Below are 7,627 nucleotides of genomic sequence, written 5' to 3'. Positions count from 1 at the left end.
CTACAAAAAAAAGCCTCTACTCTTGAAGTCTGCCCTAACTGGTTTACAAGATGCAATTTAAAAGTGATAACAGCCAATTAGATTTGCCTCATTCTTAACATTTATTTATAATACCTCCTAAAATCTATTCTTCAGAACATTTCTGAAAGTGGCAATGGAAAGAAAAGGAGGGAAAAAGGGAGGAAGGGAGGATAGAAAAGTTTCAATGGGTGCCTCTTGCCTCTAATCCCAGGGGACAGCAATTTTCTCCCCCTAAACTTATCCCACCCCCACCCCCCAGCCGCAGAGGAACTTTTCCCTCTGGCCATTTAGCAAAGGTTTTACCACCTCCTTCTAGACAGCACACAGGTCACAGGATTAGCAATACCACCTAGGACAATGTAGGTCATCCCATTCTCCTAGGAGTGTCTGCTTGACTGATAGGCAAGCCTCCACATCCACTTTAACGGCATTTTTAATACTGTCCTGGGAAGTGACTTAACAAGAAAATACTTCAAGGTTAAAAGTCTTATGAAATCCGCAGGCAACTTCTGGTCTCTAGTCCAGCATGAGTAGCTTGAAAGCCTTGCCCTCACCTGCCAAAGCAGGATCTGACTTTGAGTCTACAAAGTGGCTCCTTACCTTTAAAGGATTCCCACGGGTCTCCAGGAGATTCTGAAGAGGGTCAACTGGACTAACAGAATTTGTGTCCAATGTTCTAAAAGTTACAAATCTCAACTCAAAAGATATCCTCAATTTCATCATCCTCTTTGTCCTTCTAAGTCAATACAGTGACTCACTTTCTTTTTCAATGTGTATCTGAATTTCAGATATCTATTTTGCCATCTTTACTGTGGCTCACAGTGTTCTTTAAAAAATGTATTTAAAATTTTTTTCAAACAGAATGGCTTTAATGTCTGTTTCCTTGTGATACAAGACCCTACCTTCCCTGTGGATCCCAAAGCAGTCCCTAGAAGGAAGAAAACCCACCAGGTTGACTGTTAAGAACTGAGGGATGTGCTCAACGTCATTACTCATTAGGGAAATGCAGACCATAACCACAATGAGATACTACTTCACACCCACTAGGATGGCCATAATCAAATATACAGACAATAAAAAGGGTTGGTGAGGATGTGGAGAAATTGGAAAATTCATACGCTGCTGGTGGGAATGAAAAAGGGTGCAGCCACTGTGGAAAACAGTTGGCAGTTTCTCAAAAAGTTAAGTATAAAATTAGCCTAATTGACTCTTCAATTCCACTCCTAGGTATACATCCAAACGAATTGAAGACAGATATTTAAACAAAACTTGTACATAAAAGTTCATAGCAGCACTATTCACAATGGTCAAAAGGAAACAATCCAGATAGCCAACTGATGAATGGATAAAATGTGATATGGCCATACAATTGGAATACCATTCAGCCACAAAAAAAGCGCAAAGTACGGATACATGCCACAACGTGGATGAACCTTGAAAACTTTATGGTAAGTGAAAGAAGCAAGACACAAAAAAGTCACATATTAATGATTCCATTTATATGAAATAGAATAAAATAGGTAGATCCAGAGACAGAAAGATTGTTGGCTGCCAGGGACTGAGTGGATGAGTGAGTAGGGAGTGATTGCTTAATGGATATGGGGTTTCTCTTTGAGGTGGTGAAAAAGTTTTGGAACTATTTAGTGGTGATAGTTGCACAACATTGTGAGTATACTAAATGCCACTGGATTGTGTACTTTAAAATGGTTCCTTTATATTACATGAATTTTACCTCGATTTAAAGAAAAACTGGAGGGTGGTGGTCTCCATCCTATGGTTTGTGATCTCCTCATTTCTTCTCCATGCGGATCTTGGGTAAATGACAAAATGCAAAAATTTGAGTCTGTGGTCTTTCCAAACCAGTTCTCGCTGGTGCCCAGGAACCAGCCTGGTCATTACTCCACTGTATCTGAACTTCATCCTCTTCCTAGTTCTTCCTGTTCTAGTCCTTCATAGACACTCCTGATCCTTCTACTGGGTAATGATCATTTATTTTTTATTTTTATTTATATTATTTATTTTTGGCCGCATTGGGTCTTCATTGCTGCGCACCAGCTTTCTCTACTGCGGCGAGCGGGGGCTACTCTTCATTGCGGTGCACAGGCTTCTCATTGCAGTGGCTTCTCTTGTTGCGGAGCTCAGGCTCTAGGGAGGGTGGGCTTCAGTAGTTGTGGCACACAGGCTCAGTAGTTGTGGCTCGCAGACTCTAGAGCGCAGGCTCAGTAGCTGTGGTGCACGGGCTTAGTTGTTCCATGACATGTGGGATCTTTCCGGACTAGGGCTCAAACCAGTGTCCCCTGCATTGGCAGGCGGATTCTTAACCACTACACCACCAGGGAAGTCCCTGGGTAATGATCATTTAAACTGAGCACCTCCTATATCCAAAGTCACTGAGCTAAGCACTTAGCATCCATTAGCTCATTTAATCCTCCCAGCAGTTCCATAAGGTGGGATTGTCATTGTCCCCACTTTACACTTGATGAAACAGAGAAGGACTTTTCCCAGGCACTTGGTCAGTGGAAAAAGGGTCTGAAAACCTGGATTGCAATGATACCAGAGCCATGGTATAAATCTATCCTCTGAGATGTTAATGGTATTCCCTGAAAAATAAAGTGGGAATTCATATTAGTAGAATAAAGAATCTGATAAAAATCCCACAGAAAAAGAACTTTTGAATTTCTTTTCTCCAATGTCCTCCAAAACTAGTTGACCACAGAACTCTCTCCCTCTCCCCCTTCTGCTCCCCATCCCCCTCTTTTTCTTCCTTCTTCCTTCCTTCCTTCCTTCCTTCCTTCCCTCCCTCCCTCCCTTTTCTCTCTCTCTCTCTCTCTCTCTCTCTCAGAGAACTTCTCTTAACCTATCAGGGACACGAGTATCTCTAGGACCACAGAATGGAAAATGCTGCATCCAAGGGGTGAGCTCTCAAGACAGATAGGCCTCTCAGCTGAGTGATGTTAAAGAAAACACGATTCATGACACTTGTTAAAACAGCAAGGCTGACTTTATTCAAGACATTGAGATAAGTATAGGGACTACTGCAGTGGGGTTTTGCAGTAGGGGAGAGAGATTGTGCTCAACTGAATACAACAAGAAAGAGTGAGAATTTAAGGAGCCCAGTGGGGGTCAGTGGATGGAAAATTAGTAAGGGGAAGCATCAGGGGTATGAGGGGGATTCTGACTAAACCGACCTAATAGGATTCTTGCTGAAGGCAGAGCAGGGTGATCAGCCACCCCCTGCAGCATACGGTGGAAGATGAGAAACCAAATCAGATAGATATTGACGCGGGGAGCTTCTGGCTAAACCAACTTAGCAGGATTCTTGCTACATTTAGATGGTGCAAGGACGGACAAAAGCCCAAAAGTCAAGGCCTATTTGGGAAGAAGGCTCAGAGGAGCCTGACTAAAGTTTGGTCAAGGAGAGACTCTGTCAGCAAACCATCAGCTGAACCCCTGTGCCAGGCTCTGAAAAAACATAAGGGGAAAATACAGAAAAAACACAGAAGAGGAGGCAAAGGAGCAGCAGGACAAATCAAGGGGGCTGTTGTACCAGGACTGCTGGTAGGGATCCCCAGCCCTGAATGCACATCAAAATCCACTGCAGAACTTGAAAACAGAGGGGGAATTTCCTGGTGGTCCAATGGTTAGGACTCTGCGCTCTCACTGCTGAGGGCCCAGGTTCAATCCCTGGTCGGGGAACTAAATTCCCACAAGCCTTGTGGTGCGGCCAAAAAAAAAAAAGAAAGAAAAACAGAAACAACCTCCCTTAGAGGAGGCTCTGCGTGGAGAGAGAACTCAGGCACCTGTACTCTTATTAGTCTCCCCAGGGGACTTTAGTGTGTGGCACGGGTGACAACCACCCGGGTGGGCTAATCACGTCACACCAGGTGTCCCTCACACACACACAGCCACCAGTTAAGGTCAGAGAAGACACATGTTCTAAGGGCTTCACGTTTCTCGAAGAAAAGCTATCTTTGGCAGCTCTGACCTCAAGAAGCTGTGATTCTGATGAGGCCAGGATAAGGGAAGGAGGGAGGAAGCCACATCTTTTCCATCTTCACTGGAGCCAGGGCCATTTAGGAGAAATGGCTTCCTCTTCCCCGGAATCCCCGCACTTGCCATCAGAAGCTAGAAACAGGATGAATGATTACAGTTTCTTACAGTAAATCCATTTCATAGGATGGCCCTCATTTACTTTACTTTTTTTTTTTTAACCTCATTTACTTTACTCATTTACTAAATAAGTGGATTTGTTTGGGGATGGATTTATTTCCATCAATCCTGTCAGCTTTCCATATCATAAACGTATTTTCTTTTACCAAGCGTTTGTTGTATTCTGTTCTCTTGGATGTGGCTTTAGAAGTTTGTACCCTGGAGACTTAAGATACTCTATTTTTATTTTGTTGTTCTCCTTTAGGCTTTCTGGGTGCCCATGTCCTTGCCTTTATATTAGTGGTTTTCAGAGTGTGGTCCCAGGACCACCAGCACCACCACCAGCAGCAGCAGGAGCTTGTTAGAAATGCAAATTCTTGGGCCCCTACAGACCTACTGAATCAGAAATCTGGGGTTGGGCAGCAGTTTGTATTTTAACAGGCCTTCATGTCATTCAGATGCACAAATAAGACTGCTTTAAACTATTTTGCTTAGTACCCTAAAAGCCTACACTTTGGAGGAAAGAAAAAGAATGTTTCTTCTTCCTGGATTCGGGTATGAGGCAGAGTATCAGAGCTCCCCCTGCTGGTCTCCCAACTCTATTGAATTGAGATTTCTGTTTATGTTTTACAAAAGCAAGAAGGGGGTTCAAAGCAGCAGGTATAAAAGCCTTTGCCTCACCCCAGCCAGATGCATCCCCCGGTGGTATAACTGTGAACAAAGGAGAGCTTCTGAGGGCTTCAGGGAAAAGAATGGTGCTCAGGTAATTCCTACTTGCAGGAGAGAACAAATTTTCCTATACGACTCCCCTCTTGGCCCCAGAGGCTTCAAAAACAAACCCTGCTAACAGAGATCACTTGTGTCAGTCCACCCACCTGTGACCTAAGTCGCCAGACTGTCCCTCTCAGCAGAATGACCTTTCCCTCCGGTGGGCCCACAGACCAGGCAACCTGAGCCCTGCCCCATCCTGCCCCACAGCCCCCAGGGCTTACAAGCTCAGGCCTCCTCTGACCCCCATAGCGAGGGAAGCTGAAAAGATCACGGAGCAGTCCCCAGAGAGGCAGTGAAAGCTGAGGGGAACCTGCTTTTTGAAGACCAACACACGACCATCTTGGATGGATTTTGTTCCCTTTTTGGGGTGGCAATTATGGAATACTCGCTGAGTATGTAGTTCTTAACTGATGCAAATTCAGCCCTTCCTGCTTTGTTTCATGAGACAGAAAACACAGTTGTAGGGAGTGTGGAAACATTTGCCTCCCATGCTTGAATAGATGCCAAGACAGCACCCCAGCAGAGACGAGCACCCATGGGGGGAAGCTTTTCAGTTTCGGTCTCAGGCTTTTCTTACTGGGTAGAGTTCCTCTGCATCCACTTTGCTATTTGCATTGTCTGTCCCCTCTCTCCCTCACTCCTTAATGCCTTCTAGCCAGGACTGGAAAGCAAAAGCTAGGTGCCTGTTCAAAGATGTCTTTGAAAGGGAAAGTTGAATGGATCTGGTGGCTGGTCCTGTGTGTTCTACAGAGTGAAATATCATGGCGGCCGACTCAGCTGGGAGATGAGGCTGCAAGGTGATTACCACAGCAGCAGGAGGAGTCTGGGTGGGACACTGGCGGAGGGCTCCTGGGTGCGGCGGTGTTTTAGATCTTGACCCAGATGGGGTTACACAGGCATCCTTTTACTTAACAAAAAGTCATTAAGTCATGAACAAAAGGTCATAAATATACTTCTGTTTCATGCAGCGGGGATGTTCGTTGCATTTTATAATTTCTTCGAAACATGGCCTTTTAAAAAGGCATCCTGAAGCATTTCCAGTTTAATCACAATATTGTGGCCAAGTTCTTCTGACAGGGGCGTAAGTCAGGAAATGTCTGTGAAAGGGAAATGTCACTCTCTGGCCCCCCAAAAAGAGAGGAATTTGATTTTGTTCTGTGGGAGGAGGCAGACAGGGGAGATATGCCCTTCCAGGGTGTGTAGGCCCCGGGCATCCATCCCGAGGGCTGCAGGGCTGCAGAGTGTCCGAGCTGGTGGGTGTGGGCACCGGGTGAGAGGACCAGTGAAGCAGAGCGGCCATTCTGGCAGCTGCTGAATGACAGAGCCTCCAGGGGCCTCTGCAGGAGCCCACCTCCCCGATCTCTGCTTCCATCACGGCAGATTACGTGAGGTAAAATGCGTTCTTTATAAAGCCACTCCCAACTTCTCATTAGCTTGCTTTTTTCTTAACAAGAAAACAAATCAGGAGAAACCACAAGAGATCCCCAGGCTGGATCTGAGCTCTCTCTCCAGTGTGGCCAAATGTGACTGAACCCAGAACAAATAGAGATGTTTACTGACAGCCTAATAAACAAATGGGCCCCTTTGGATGTAACCTTGATGAATGGAGCATCCAGGTGTTTTCAATAATGGCAATAAGCACTACGACTCAAAGTATTTCTGATTCAAGTATAATGCATTATTAGGCCATTAGAGGCTGAGCACGGAGGACCATTTGGACACGGCCCCATCAATAATGCTGCTTCCCAGCCTGCATTTAGGCCCAGGGAATTAGTCATCCTGATATTCTATTTAATAAAAACCTCAAGAAGAAGCATCAAAAATCACATTACATTTTAACAGGGTTACAGCAGCCCCGGAGAACCACAAGTTTAATTTTCATAAGAGCATTCATTCCTCAATTATGTCAGACATGAAAATGTAAATGGCAAATTTAATGCTCACAATATCCCTCAAAGCACATTGGCAGGTAAAGGCACATTATGTTGAGTGGATGCTGGCTGCATATTAAGCAGCCCCCAGAGTGAGATGTGGGAGGCGGAGGGCAGAGAGGAGGAGGGATTCAGGCTACTTAGCTGGGCTGCCCCTGGAAGAGCTGTAGCCTCAAAGCAGGGGGTGGAGGAGGGAGAACAAGAACTACAAATGAAGATGAATCTTGTAAGTCTTAGGGATGTGGGTTCCCTGGCACCCCTTCATGGCATTTCCCATAGGTGCCAAAAGCCCAGTTTTTTTGTTCAATGACAGCAGTCAAAAGGTGCTAATGAAGGCATTCCAGGGCTAAAAGTGAGCAGAACTTTCAAGGGATTGCCAGGTATTATATGGAATGTGAGATGGGAATTTGTATTTTAAACAAAATTCCAGGTTAGGGACTCCCCCTCCCTCAGATGTCTGGTCAAGAGTGTGGTAGAAAGAGGAGAATATTATTTATATTTTTAACAGAAGCCACTGACATCAACCACCAAAGAATTTCTCTGCCTTTTTCCATAAAGAAAATTGTCTCTGAAAGATGTTCATGATATTTTGATGAGTTTTTTTTAAAAAAGTAATCAATGGCCAAAAAAATCTGATTTTAATTATGTACAGGTACAGGCATACCTCAGAGATATAGCAGATTCAGTTACAGACCACCACAATAAAGTGAATACTGCAATAAAGCGAGTCAACCAAATTTGTGTGTGTGTGCATA

The sequence above is a fragment of the Globicephala melas genome, chromosome 9 (genome assembly GCF_963455315.2).
Source record: "Globicephala melas chromosome 9, mGloMel1.2, whole genome shotgun sequence".
Taxonomy (NCBI): domain Eukaryota; kingdom Metazoa; phylum Chordata; class Mammalia; order Artiodactyla; family Delphinidae; genus Globicephala; species Globicephala melas.
The sequence above is the reverse complement of the archived record's forward strand: the minus strand, read 5'-3'. Positions refer to the sequence as shown.